Raw genomic sequence first — 12,640 nt, 5'->3', positions numbered from 1 at the left:
ACAGTACATGTGCCTGTTTGTAAGGAATGTTCAAAAGGATATTTTTTTAATGTTTTAATGTGGGGATTAGTTATTTTCAGCAAAAGCTAAAACCACCAGTGGACAGTATTTAATATTTAGCTTATGACTATTACTTAATCATTTTTTCACAGAAGCATAATTAAATAATATAACAATACAAGTAAGTACATACAGTACACGTATTCTCATAGTTGTGCAATTTTGAATGCACGCATTTTACTTGTACTTTATATTGCCGTATTCCTCTGCTTAAAGCATCTTCCTCCGCCGCCGCTTAAACTCTTACAAGAAAAGATCTTGAAATATTCATGGTTGTAATAAGTTATTCTCGATGTGTTACACCACAGATAAGATAGCACTAGAGCCAGTATGTACAGCTCTACAAGGTGATTAGAGTAAAGCACAAGGAAACTAATTTAGCCAGGGTATATCGTGTTACGTAACTTCTTTGTGTTCACATAATAACTCTTGTTTTAGTGCCTGGGAAAGCTGACACACAATTACCACTGTAGTGGCTTTTGGAGACATTGATGAAGCTGTTAGTAAGAGGCTGGAAAAGCCACAACAAGTCAAATCATTCAGTTCCATTATGGATTTTGACTTCTTACCAAATGGAGCAAAGGAGACATTTTGCTGGTTATCAAAAATAAAGCAAATGGGAGAGAATTATAAGAAAGAAAAAAAAATGTATGTACAAAGCTTACATCATTTTTATAACCAGCTGCTTCTCTGTGAGGTGATAATGCGACAAAAGCGGCACACGTGTGGCACCGGTTCATGCTGGGTTTGTCATGTGATGGTACAACAGTCTACATGATGCCTTCATTTATCTGCAAATGGTAAAATGAAGACAAGAATAACAGAGGCAGCAAATTGTTTGAAATGTGCTTATGGTACAAATAATTGTTTGATTGCTGTATAATGGTGGGAGCTGCATTTTTCTGAATCAATGTTTACGGTACAAAACAAATCCCTTTGAATGTCCACGACCAGCCACAAATTCCTATGAGGTATAAAAGTGCTGTGCACGTTCATGAGTTAATCAGACCATCTATCGTATGTAGTCTCAATCCGTGTTCACAGCAGCCCTAGGTGATTTCTGCTGTTCATCAGAGGGGCTGTTTTCCCTATTGAGATAAGAAATTAAATCTGCAGGAGCAGAGGATGCTGGGTTTGCTGCAGGGTGGCGAAGCAGCAGCTCTGATAATGGAGCCGACTCCCATTGCGCAAGCTATGAGGCAAACAGCCGTGGCACCAGCCCAACCCTGCCCCTGCGAGAGGACAGCGAACGGTGTCACTCTGAAGTCTCTCTCTCTCTCTCTCTCTCTCTCTCTCTCTCTCTCTCTCTCTCTCTCTCTGTCTGTCTGTCTGTGTGAACATGTGGTTAAATCTGCATGTGACACCTTCAGAACGAGGTGAAGAAGAGGAGGAGACTTTTCTATATTCCTCTGCCTGCATTATATTTAATGTATGCATGAGAAAAGGGAAATAATGTGGGTTTGCCTTTGTGTATAACGTGGGGAGGATATGCAGGCCCGGTGAGTCGGATATTCTCACCCTGTGGGGTAAAAACTGAGTGATCGATCGACTCACAGGATGGACACATCCTCCTAGTTTATTGTTACCAAACCCTCCCCCCTCTACCCTCATCACGTTCTGCTCGTGCTCACAGTCTGGGTGGATAATGAGTGGCAGTATATTATGTAAATATGAAGAGGGTTTTAATTTCAGCTTGGGAACTCACCAGAATACTGTGTTGTTTTGGATGCTCCGCACGAGGTTCACTTCAGAGCAGTCTGCAGAGAGAAACAAACGATCACACCTTAATGTGCAAGCACAAATAACATTGGGGGCCACACAGCACCAGTTGTAATAGTGTCAGAATCATAAAAAGGTTCAATTTATAGATCAATCTTTGACTCCATCTCAGACTCAATACAAATGATTTGATATGTCTATCGTGGGGGGAACGGTTACTTTATGCCCAGAGCCTCTCAGCCAGGTGAAACTTAAAGAAGGAGAAATTCAGGCAAAAATATCACTTCACCTGCTTCCGTCTTTGTAGATTATTGTCTGACTTATACGCATAAATAATAATTCGTCCATAGCCACTGTTATGATTAACCTTGCATTATATACTTATTACTGTATCGCCAATAAAAGATGGATGGGTAGATGGATAGATAGACTCCCTGAGCAGCGAGCAGCCGAAACAGAAAAGCACAAACACACTGGAACCCATGATAAGAAATTTATAAGCAGCCTGTCTATTGTGTTGACCCAACATAAGCAGTCGTGTTTTCTCCCCGAAAACAAATCTCATAGAGGATTACCAGGAAATAACAACAGCAACAAATAAAAACAGCAAGAATGGTTACTGGGAAAACTGCACGATACTTGGCTCTCTAGCCACAAGTTCCACAGTGAAGTGTCTCAATATAAACACTATAATGAGCTTTACAGGGAACTTCAATTTAACTTTGACATATACCACGTATGGTGATATATTGGGATGCCATGAATCCCTGAACAATCCATGGATGGATCAAATCTAAATGTATAAAACAATGTCAATAGTATATAATATAGTATAGTACAGTTCATGAGAGGTGACCGTGCTCCAGTGGCTCTCCGCAACCATCATATTGGCTGAGACTAGGATCCTTGTGGCAGACAGGGCTGCAAAAACTTTGATTTCATGCTTTGGAAGGCAATGCAGGACTGTAAACTTCCCTTAAATCCAATATAGAGGACAGAGCTAAAGTTAGCATAAAATCTGAAAGCATGAAGGACCAGATTCTCTGCAATGGAGAAATTCAGCACAGCAGATAGACCGGTCACAACTGAGGCTTATTTTTTTTAGGGTCAACATGTAACCCAATAAATTTATATAAGCTAGTTAGGTATGTGCTTCGTTTGTGTGGTTGCTACTGTATAGGCTTGCTGGTTATTGAGCAGTGCTTTCAACTGCAGCTCATGTTAGAGCAGATCAACACACTGTAATTCCTTCATTACACGTTTTAGAATGACAAAGGAAACACAACGTCCTCCAAACTCTTAAAAATTAAGTACTGCAGAGCCTTTGAAACACTTTTCTGGCAAAAAAAGGAAACATCTACAAACTGTATTCTATTGACTGACTACAGATAAACAAACTGCACTTAACAGCATCTACAGACTTTCTTTATACCCTGGTGATTTCACCTGCTGAGCGCGAATAAATTCTGTACAATATAAGCATTTTCAAGCGCTTCAGGTGTTTTCATGCACACCTGGGCTTCATGACAACAATCCCACACGCACAGAACTAAACTCTGCAGGACTGTGGTGACACAAAGAAACTAGTTTTAACAGCTTTCAGAAGACACACACACAAAGAAATAAATACTGGAATTCCTTATCTTTACCAAGGAGGTTCTGTTCTGTCCTTTCCGTTATTTGTTTGTCAGCAGGATTATGCAAAATCAACTCAACGGGGTTTCTACAAAACTTGGCGGAAGGATTGGACATTGGCCAAGAAAGAGCTCATTACATTTTGACACGGATCCAGTGATTTTTTTTTATCTCTTACTTTAGAATTGCGATTTAAAAAAAAAAAAAAAAAGTTTTTGACATTTTCACTGATTTCCCAGGGAATAACTTATGTATCTTAATGAAAAAAATTAGGCATATTTAGAGGACTGATATCTATGAGTGCAATTTGGTGCAGCTTGATTGACTTTAAGGGGACTGTTGGGCCCTGGCAGTGATATGCGCTCCACTGAGTGCCATTGTAGTTTAAATTGCTGCTGTGATGTAAAAGGACTAAAACGGTTCAAGGGAGTCACAATTTCTTCTCCGCCTCCCCAGTGCACAGCTAAAGACATACACTGAGCAATCACAATTAATTGAAACTTTTGTAGATGAAGAAAAAAAAAAAAATTCAAATTATTATCCTAAAATAGCAAAAAAGCAAAGAGGAGGTTCGGATTCTCTGAGTCGAAGCGTCAATCTTGATTAGAATCTCAGCCGTCCTCTTTATCGGCCCCAGCCACAGCAACACAAGATGTTTGTCGAAGCAAGGCGTATTTACCAAACCCACCTGCGACTTCTACCAATGTGTAACCAAGCGAGGCCTCGACAAAAGACCCTGACATTAACGTAACCTTCAACAGTGAGTAGCTGTCCATTACATCCAGCAGAGACGCGCCCCTTCTCGTGTTTGGACCTCACCTCCCATCTACTAAGAACTCCGTTAACAGGCAGGTTAAAATGTTGAGCAAAAATCTTCAAGGTCTTATTAAGGATTCTGTGACAGGATGTGCAGTTTGTACAGTGTTTAATACATTATGTAACATCCAATGACCAGATCTCTGACAAACCTAAGACAGTGATGTGAGAAGTACAATTTCACGCATGCTTCACTTTACTGAAGCGTCCATCCTATATTCATGTCCCCTGAAGGATCCAACAGAGGAATTGATTAATACACAATGTGCACACAGACACACACAAGCCTTTCATGCCACTTTAGCTGCAGACCTACATGTTGTGACTGTATGCTAACTGCCCCTCCATTTACTCATCAAACTCCCACACAGATACATTAGACGCATACACTGCACGCACATGGATTTCGACCGAGCGACACGGTGATTAGCTTTGTGAGAGAGATTTTTTTTCCTCTACATTTCATTGTTACTTACTGTTGTTGTTTTCCTGATGAAAAACACCGGTAGTGGGACACGTGACTCGCAGAGCAGAGGGTAAAAGCTCGAAAACATAACCAGTGTCTAAACATCTTTCAAAGATCGGATGTCATCAGGCTCACACACTGCCTCCAGGAATATCTTCACTTCTGCTAATGCAACAGCATTACTGAAATGTGTAACTCGCAGCTTTGATATAATATATACATATGGCTGCATCTCCATATGACTATTTTCATCATCCTTATTTAGTCAAAAAAGCATTTATTTGAAAGAAAATGGTGATACATGCTGATTATAAATTCCCAGGGCCCAATATTACATATTTAAACTACTTGATTTATCAAACCATCCATTACAAATCCAAATACATTTAATGTGCTATCATATGAGACAAACAATTCTGATTCTCACATTTAAGAAGCAGGGAACAATCCGCTGTCAGACTACACACACATTTCACAAATTATAATCAAACAATAATTATTATACAGATTAATTTCCTCTAAATTTCACAATAAATTGACAAACATTTGTAGTGTTCCAGACAGAGGTTCTGTGTCAGGTCTGTGTATGTTGATGATTTACTCCTCCTCTAACCTCAGCATTCACACTGAGTCCCAACGGGAACAAGACTTATGGGTTTCACTCACCTCTGCAGAGAGCGAAGGAATATTGGGGGGGGGGGGGGGAGACGCTTCAGTGACATTCAAGTCCGTAAGACTCAAAGTTACACAAGTGAAAAACTTACACAGAGCTTATATCACTTCCTTCAGACTTACAAAAATAAATGGACCCAAGCTTCTCTGATCTGTGACGGCACGGTGGCGGAGAAGTAAATGCTTTGATCCGTACGCTGTGGCACTGCTACACACTCAAGTCCCCCTGGACATCCATCCGTCCATCCTTACATACACCCATCCATCCATTATCTAAGATGCTTATCCTTTGAGGGTTGCGGGGGGGGGGGGGGGGGGGGTGATGGAGCCAGCTGACAATGGGCAAGAGGCAGGGTACACAGTGGACAGGTCGAGCCGACATAGAGACAAACAGCCATTCACACTCGCATTCAGTCTCCAATTAGCCTAACCCCAATCTGAACGTCTTGGAAGGTAAACCCACACAGACCCGGGAGAGCAAACACTCAGAAAGGCCACAGCCGAACATGCGTGTGAACCAAGACCCTTGTTGCGGTGACACGACAGTGCTAACCACTGCAACACCGTGCCGTCCCTCCTCATGATCGTCTGGTTTGTCCAGCTCTGAGGTTGCACAGTTAAGAAGAGAACAGAACTATAACAGGCTTTTGTTGGCAGCGACGGAAATTATCTTTTATCTGGAACAGTTTTTCGACTAAATTCTGGTCACTTACATTTCAAAAATCATCTCAGTACGGAAGGAACAGCCGATATGATTAGTGATTCGAATATAAGTGTGCAATTGAATGATTACTATGGTCTCACTGTGGAGCCTTGTGTGAGCGGATTTTAAATCCTTGTTCTCTCACACAGGTCAAGTGGACCTAATGATTATAATTACACATAACTAACTAAATAATACATTCAACTGTGTACTATACTGCAGCTATGTCCGCCCTCAGCAGCTATGTTACGTACTGCTGTGCACTGTTAATATGAGTCACTGTGAAAGAAAATTAATGTTAAAGTATATAAAGAACAAGAGAAGCAGGCAGCAGAAAGTACTTGCCGTTTATGTTTGGAAAATGACTGGGATAATTAAAATACTATACTCAATGTATAGTTTTAGCTGTATATACTGTATATATAAGCAATAAACCATTTAATTTGACTAAAGATTAAAGCTTAATATTTTAATGATTTATGATCTGTGATTCATTACACACTAAACTGCAGCTGTCAGGGTGGTGGTTTGGCTTTTCCTCTCTATTTAAACATCTGTGGCCGTCATCAAGGACAAGCAGCTATTTGTTCAGTGTCTCAGAGCGTCTTCACACAGGGTGAGGCAGGCGTTTGGATAACTGAAGGCTCGGATTATGCCTCCGCACAGTGACAAAATGGACGTTCCTTTTGACATTTTTTTTCCCCGACACATTTTGCAGAGTGTTTTTTTTATTTCCTTTCAGATCCAACAGCTTTCAAACGGAAACATGCTACTGCCTGTGTTTTGCAGAACCTGGTGTGTGTGAGTCAAGGCCAGCTATGTCCATAGAAACATTATCGCCTCGCAGTCGAAAAACACCCTCTAGAATTTTTAATGAAGAGTGAAAACGCTCTCTAAAGCAGCGTCTGAACCATGTGTGAAAATGCTGCGCACACAGCACATCCACTTCTCTATTTCTCTGCTCGACTTGCCACAAGGCTAAAATAAATATTTGGAGGCCGAGACCCACACTGCTATTACAAAGCCCCAATACAAATCAAATAAAGAAACATGTATTTGACGTTTGGCCATGATTAACCTAACCAGTTGGATGAATAGTGAATGGTGAGCAGAGGCCATCCTATGGACTCTGAGAAAAGCCTGGTTATTCCACCTGTTTAATCCCCGGCTCTTGAAGAGATCAGTGCGGAATACGAAACGAGGAGTGACAAGGTAAGAAAAGGAACGGATGTGAGAAATACCTGCTCTAATACGCTGCAGCGCTCGCCTCCGTCGTGCATGTTCAGCATGTTGTGATTTTCATGAGATACCAAGCAGCCCTGTTACTCTGCTGCCTCCGCTGAGAGATTTAACAGACAGCATATGGCTCTCTTAGCATGCCCACACAGTTGGCACACTGACCATTACCTCCTGAGTACCTCCAGGGCGGCAAATGTGACCTCCAGAGATGAGAGAGCTCCAGACAAAGGCAACAACCCAAGGCATCGCAGAGGCCTGTATTGTGGGCTGCACTGCGGAGCGCTGGAACACGTGAGCACACAGAGATAATGGCTGTAGCGGAGGTGTAAAAAAAGATGAGGGAAAAATGTTGCGCGGATGTTTTGCTGATATTTACAATTACTTGGATGCTGTGACTCATATGTGAGCAAAGAAACATTGTCGTGGTGCAGACACTGACCGTGGTGACACTGAGCAATTGTACAAGTTGCCTGAGAGAATAACATCACATCATATACGCTCCAATAAATGGTCTGGTTATGCAGCTATTTTTAATAATAAAAAAAGGGTTTCTATTGCATATCTGTATCCTCCGAAAACATGTCCCCCATAAGTCAGTGAACCAAGGGAAACAATGTGATAGAATAATGCACTTGTCATCTCATATGAATAATTATGCAATAAGCAAAAAACAAAGTAGTGCACCAGTGGTCACAGAGGTCATCAGGGTTACCCATGAGCCTCCAACAAGCAGAATGGGAGCATGCGAGGGATCAGAGCGTGGCTCCGGTCTTGATGAGTCAGGGAGGATCGTCTCTGATGCTCATGATCCGATGCTCTAGTAGTAAGCTCTTTCCCCTCCCCTATCCCTCTTGTGACCCAAGACTCTGATGATGTCCGTACCACTATTTATACACCTACCCATGCTCAGCACATTCACCAGCACAACATAAATAATCAGTAGGCATGGGAGCGAGTGCGTGAGAGGCAAAGGCTCGTTTTAATGTAGCAATTCTTGCTTCCTACTTTCACAGAGCAAAGCACAGTGTTCGCACCATCCCAGGGACTTTAGAGTGTATATAAGACGGTCGATGCATTTCCACTTCCTTCCATTATCCACAAATATGCACATTGGATATGAACGTTGCCATCTTGCACTGAAGACGTTATTTGGAGTATGCACAGCACGCGATTGGAGGATAGATATAAAGGTTATCAAAGGGTACCACTAATTAAAAAAACAACACTTACATATCAGTGTTTGGTTCATGTCCTTTACACTAACAGGGAGGAGGTGGGGTTTATTTCCTATACTGCAGCCAGCACCCTTTGGCTTCCCATTTGGGGAGCGGCCATGTTGTTCATCTATATATACAGTCTACGGTTGTGACACGATATTTCAGTCTGTGCAGAGATACTCATCTCTGAACGAAAACAGAGTTTTTTATTATTAATGCAGTCATAAACAAGTGACTGACTGTATTAATGGCTACGATGGCTTTAATGGTCATATTGATAGGACTGAACATTACTGATAAGGTCTCAGAGAGAAGAAAATCCCATGTCAGCAACATTTCAAATTTCTGCTGCATACACTCTTTTCTGTGTCGACTAGAGGTGGGCGAGACCATGACATTTGGTTTTATATTACCAAATAATTCTCCCAAAACTCTGACACTTTTATTATAAAAAATAACTAATGTACCATCATGTGGGAAAAGAGCCATTTGTCATGATTTATGAGGTTAATGTTTGAAACTACCACTGAATTAATTTACCACATTTTCACATTTATTTTTGCTGTTCTCTGCTAGGTTCTAAAACCTATGCTTTTCCTTTTCAATAACATAAATGTTTAGATTAGTTCGATCTAAATCGTGTTTTTCTTTTTTATATGGATCCCATTGATAAGACTTCCAGTTCTTGCATTAGTAGAACTGATACTTGCACTGAGACTGACACACATGGGGTTTTATTATTGTGAAACTGGGTTCGGTTTTCTGCATTATTGCAAACAAAAGGTGTAAACAAATCCCATGCAATCAGATTGAGCATCTGGTTGCCAAGAGTGCATAATCCCACCCCACTAGTTTACATTTTACGCATTTGTTTGCAGTCAGTTTCACAGAAATGGAAGGAGAAGGAGCAGTAAACACAATGATCAGCTGGCTGGGCTGGGATAAGCTTCTGTAATGGCAGATAAAGTCAGATTGTCTCCTAAAGGGGAACAAGGAGAATCCAGTCTTGGAACAAGTCCTGTGCAGGAGGTGCCAAAGGCCCAGAGCACAAACACAATGCATTACCCAAAACACGATTATACTGCAGTGCAAATATTCTGAAAAGGCCATAGAGTTTAAATTAAACTTGTGTTTCCTGAGACATAATTTGTTCAATGTGTACATTATGTATATGTATTCATTTACCTCCGCCTTCATTCAGCTACATACAAGAAGCTCAGGGAACTTAACATATATGTTAATTTACCAACCAGGAGTTGGCGAACGCATTCATGTAGGTATTGGGGAAGCATGTCAGAAATTCAATTCATTGACTGCATCTACCTCCGACCAATGCCAAACAGTCTCCTAATGAAACCGCATTGAAATCCACTAGATCTGCACCATATTGCACACACTCATTATATCAGTCCTCTAAACATGACTGAATTATACATCAAGATCAATGAAATCAACCAAAATGTTGAAGAACACCCGATCTCGCTACAATAAAGAAAGTGAACAAAATGTAATGTTCCATTTTGCTTGAACCAGAACGCAATCCTTCCACTAAGCTTTGTGGAAATCCATCCAACAGTTTTTTCATAATTTTGCTTATATAAAAAAAAACGTACAAACAACCAACATACAAATGAACAGGAGTGCAAAACCTTGGCGAAGGTAAGTAAGGGACAAACACTGATTTAAATAACAGCGACTAAACAGCTGAAGTTGTGCATAGTATTATTAGTAAGAATCTACCACGATCATTTAATAACATACACTTTAGATGACTTTGGAGCCGATTGCATGTTTGTGCCCTGACCAACTAAACCCATGAAATATTCCTCTGGCACCTTAAACTTAGGGATGGTCTGAGGAAATGCCTCCACACTTTTCTGCTAAAATGAATAACAAACCTGCTGCACACGATGATCTGCATAAACAAAACCTCAGCACCTTCTCAAAAGATTGTTGTATCATTCTGTCTGCTTGGCACCAACAAGTCAAAACAGCTGTTTGGGGAAACTATTGTCTCTTCACCTTCCTTGGCGCATTGATATTTGATTGCTGCCAAAATATTTGAATTAGCATTTTGCAACCTGCATTTGCACCTGCTTGGAAATGGAGCTTTGCTGCAGTCAAGGTTTCAAAACATGAAGAACGGGAGACACGATAAAAAAATATATATATATCTTGCTACATACAGGCTGTCATTTTACTGATCAAACAACCTTTTTTATTTTAGATGTGCCCATTCACAAAAAAAAAAGGAGTGGGGAAGTCTGATGAGAGACTGCACTGTCATGGTTGGAAATGGAAAGTGAAAAGATTTCCTTTCAAGTCTGCTGGTTAAACCCAAATGTGTCACTAAGAGCCCACAGCTTATAACCAGCTATCTAATGAAGTTAAAGATGATGTCAAGCTTCCATTTTCCAAACTATCCGAAAAATCATACAAAACTTTATTCAAATCTGAAGTTCAATTCAGATTGTAATTACAATCTCTTTTCTGTTTGCTATTTTAAACTGTGTTTTATGCCTGATCAAAATGTCTGTCTGTGGTGAGCATTGTTCACGCTCGATTGATCATTCAAAACGCGTCGCAGCTGGTTCGGTTTGAAGTCGATCTGATGAGCGGCTGTCAAAAAAAAAAATCGAAGAAAAGGCAGAAGGACAGAAATTTTAAGATTTTAATGATACAGAGAACAATGAGGATGTTTTTCCTGGCTTTGGATACACATACAAATATCCAAAATGAACGAATACACATAGGTACATGATGTCCCTGTTCTCAGGTTCTAGATGTGACCAAACACTGAAATCTATTTACTTGTCCCTAAATCTATAAGATGAGATGAGATCAGATGAGATACAATGAAACTTTAATGAGTTCAATGAAGAAACAGCAGGCGGCAGCGGCATATATATTGATAAGTTATAATAAGAACAACCAGAAATATGTTGTGTTCAGCCCTGACGGCCATTTCCAATGTGTTAACAATAGGATTTCAGATGTTTGGCAGGACGACACAGGCGCAGAGATGAAGCCATTTTCAACATCTGAACGTGTAACGTCAACAATTCGCCTGGATCCACTTTGTTTTGAAAGGCCATTGTTTGACGCTCTCAAACAGTCATGGTTAGCTTGCGTTGGACAGCCTTGCTTAGTCACGCTGACAGAACTGTGCTTCCACAAAACACCAGCAAAGCCCTGTTGTGATACACAGCCACAGCCTCATTTGAACTCGGGCACCGAACGTGCAGAGTGTGCCATTGTTTGTTTATCCCCTGAGATGTGCGTCAGTGTTTGCTTTGTGTGCTCAATTATTTACTTCAATATCTGCAGGCCCCGTTACTGCCGCTGTGTTGGGGTGCAACGAATAAACCTGGAATACTCCTGATGATATTTTATTGGACGGACAGCATTTCACCAATGCTTCAAATATGTTTTGTCATCACAGCGTCAGCGGATCCACAGTAACATTTATATCACTGCAGTGGCTAATAATAGCAACCTGCCAGCTACCACTGCACAACAGTGTGATCGGGAACAACAGTAAGCCTGCAAAACCGTGCTATCCTATCCATTCATGTCAGAGTATTGACATCCCCGCTGATATTGAAAGGGATTATGTGACTTAAGTCTGCATGTTCAGCATGCCTGAAGAAGTGTTCTACTTGGATGAGGGCTGATCTTGCCTTGCCAGTCAGCTCCGTCTGAATACTGACTTCCTCCTTCGCAGATAATCCCATGAAAAAGACAACTCTTTAATGCCTAACATCCTTAACACAGCTCCCTCTATTCCTTGAATCAGAATTAGCCGCCATGGACGCCCAATCCGTTTTTGTGCCTCACCCTGGACTTTTTCCACATGTCACTGTATAGATGTGTCATGAGCGTGAATCAGACTCTAAGCGATTGGGATAGAGAGGCATCACTGATATGTCATATGTAAGTGAATGTGACGCACACACAAGGCACATGTAGGCTTTCGTTTGTTGCTGCTATCCAAAGAAAGCAACCTAAACCTCCCCCTCTTCACAGTATGGATGTGTTCTACCATCTAATTTGTTTTCTGGCTTCAATACATTTCCAGCCCTGGCCTCTCTTGGTCTTCAGGGCAAAAAAAAA

At 41.0% G+C, this 12,640-nt stretch overlaps 1 protein-coding gene across 2 annotated transcripts in view; it reads right to left on the bottom strand.

Moving 5' to 3' along the window:
• The window catches only part of lrfn1 (leucine rich repeat and fibronectin type III domain containing 1), a 101,404-nt gene that overhangs the window by 47,685 nt on the left and 41,079 nt on the right, over nucleotides 1-12,640 (bottom strand). The window contains exon 2 of one of the 2 annotated variants that reach the window (XM_034604702.1): nucleotides 1,766-1,817. The exons of the other annotated variant lie outside the window; for it this stretch is intronic. The gene's annotated coding sequence lies outside the window, so the exon portion shown is untranslated. The remainder of the gene's footprint in view (nucleotides 1-1,765; nucleotides 1,818-12,640) is intronic. 2 annotated transcript variants of the gene reach the window in all.

The sequence above is a fragment of the Hippoglossus hippoglossus genome, chromosome 13 (assembly GCF_009819705.1).
Source record: "Hippoglossus hippoglossus isolate fHipHip1 chromosome 13, fHipHip1.pri, whole genome shotgun sequence".
In the NCBI taxonomy this organism is placed as follows: Eukaryota; Metazoa; Chordata; class Actinopteri; order Pleuronectiformes; family Pleuronectidae; genus Hippoglossus; species Hippoglossus hippoglossus.
Note: the sequence above shows the minus strand (reverse complement) of the source record. Positions and strands in the feature narration are given on the sequence as shown.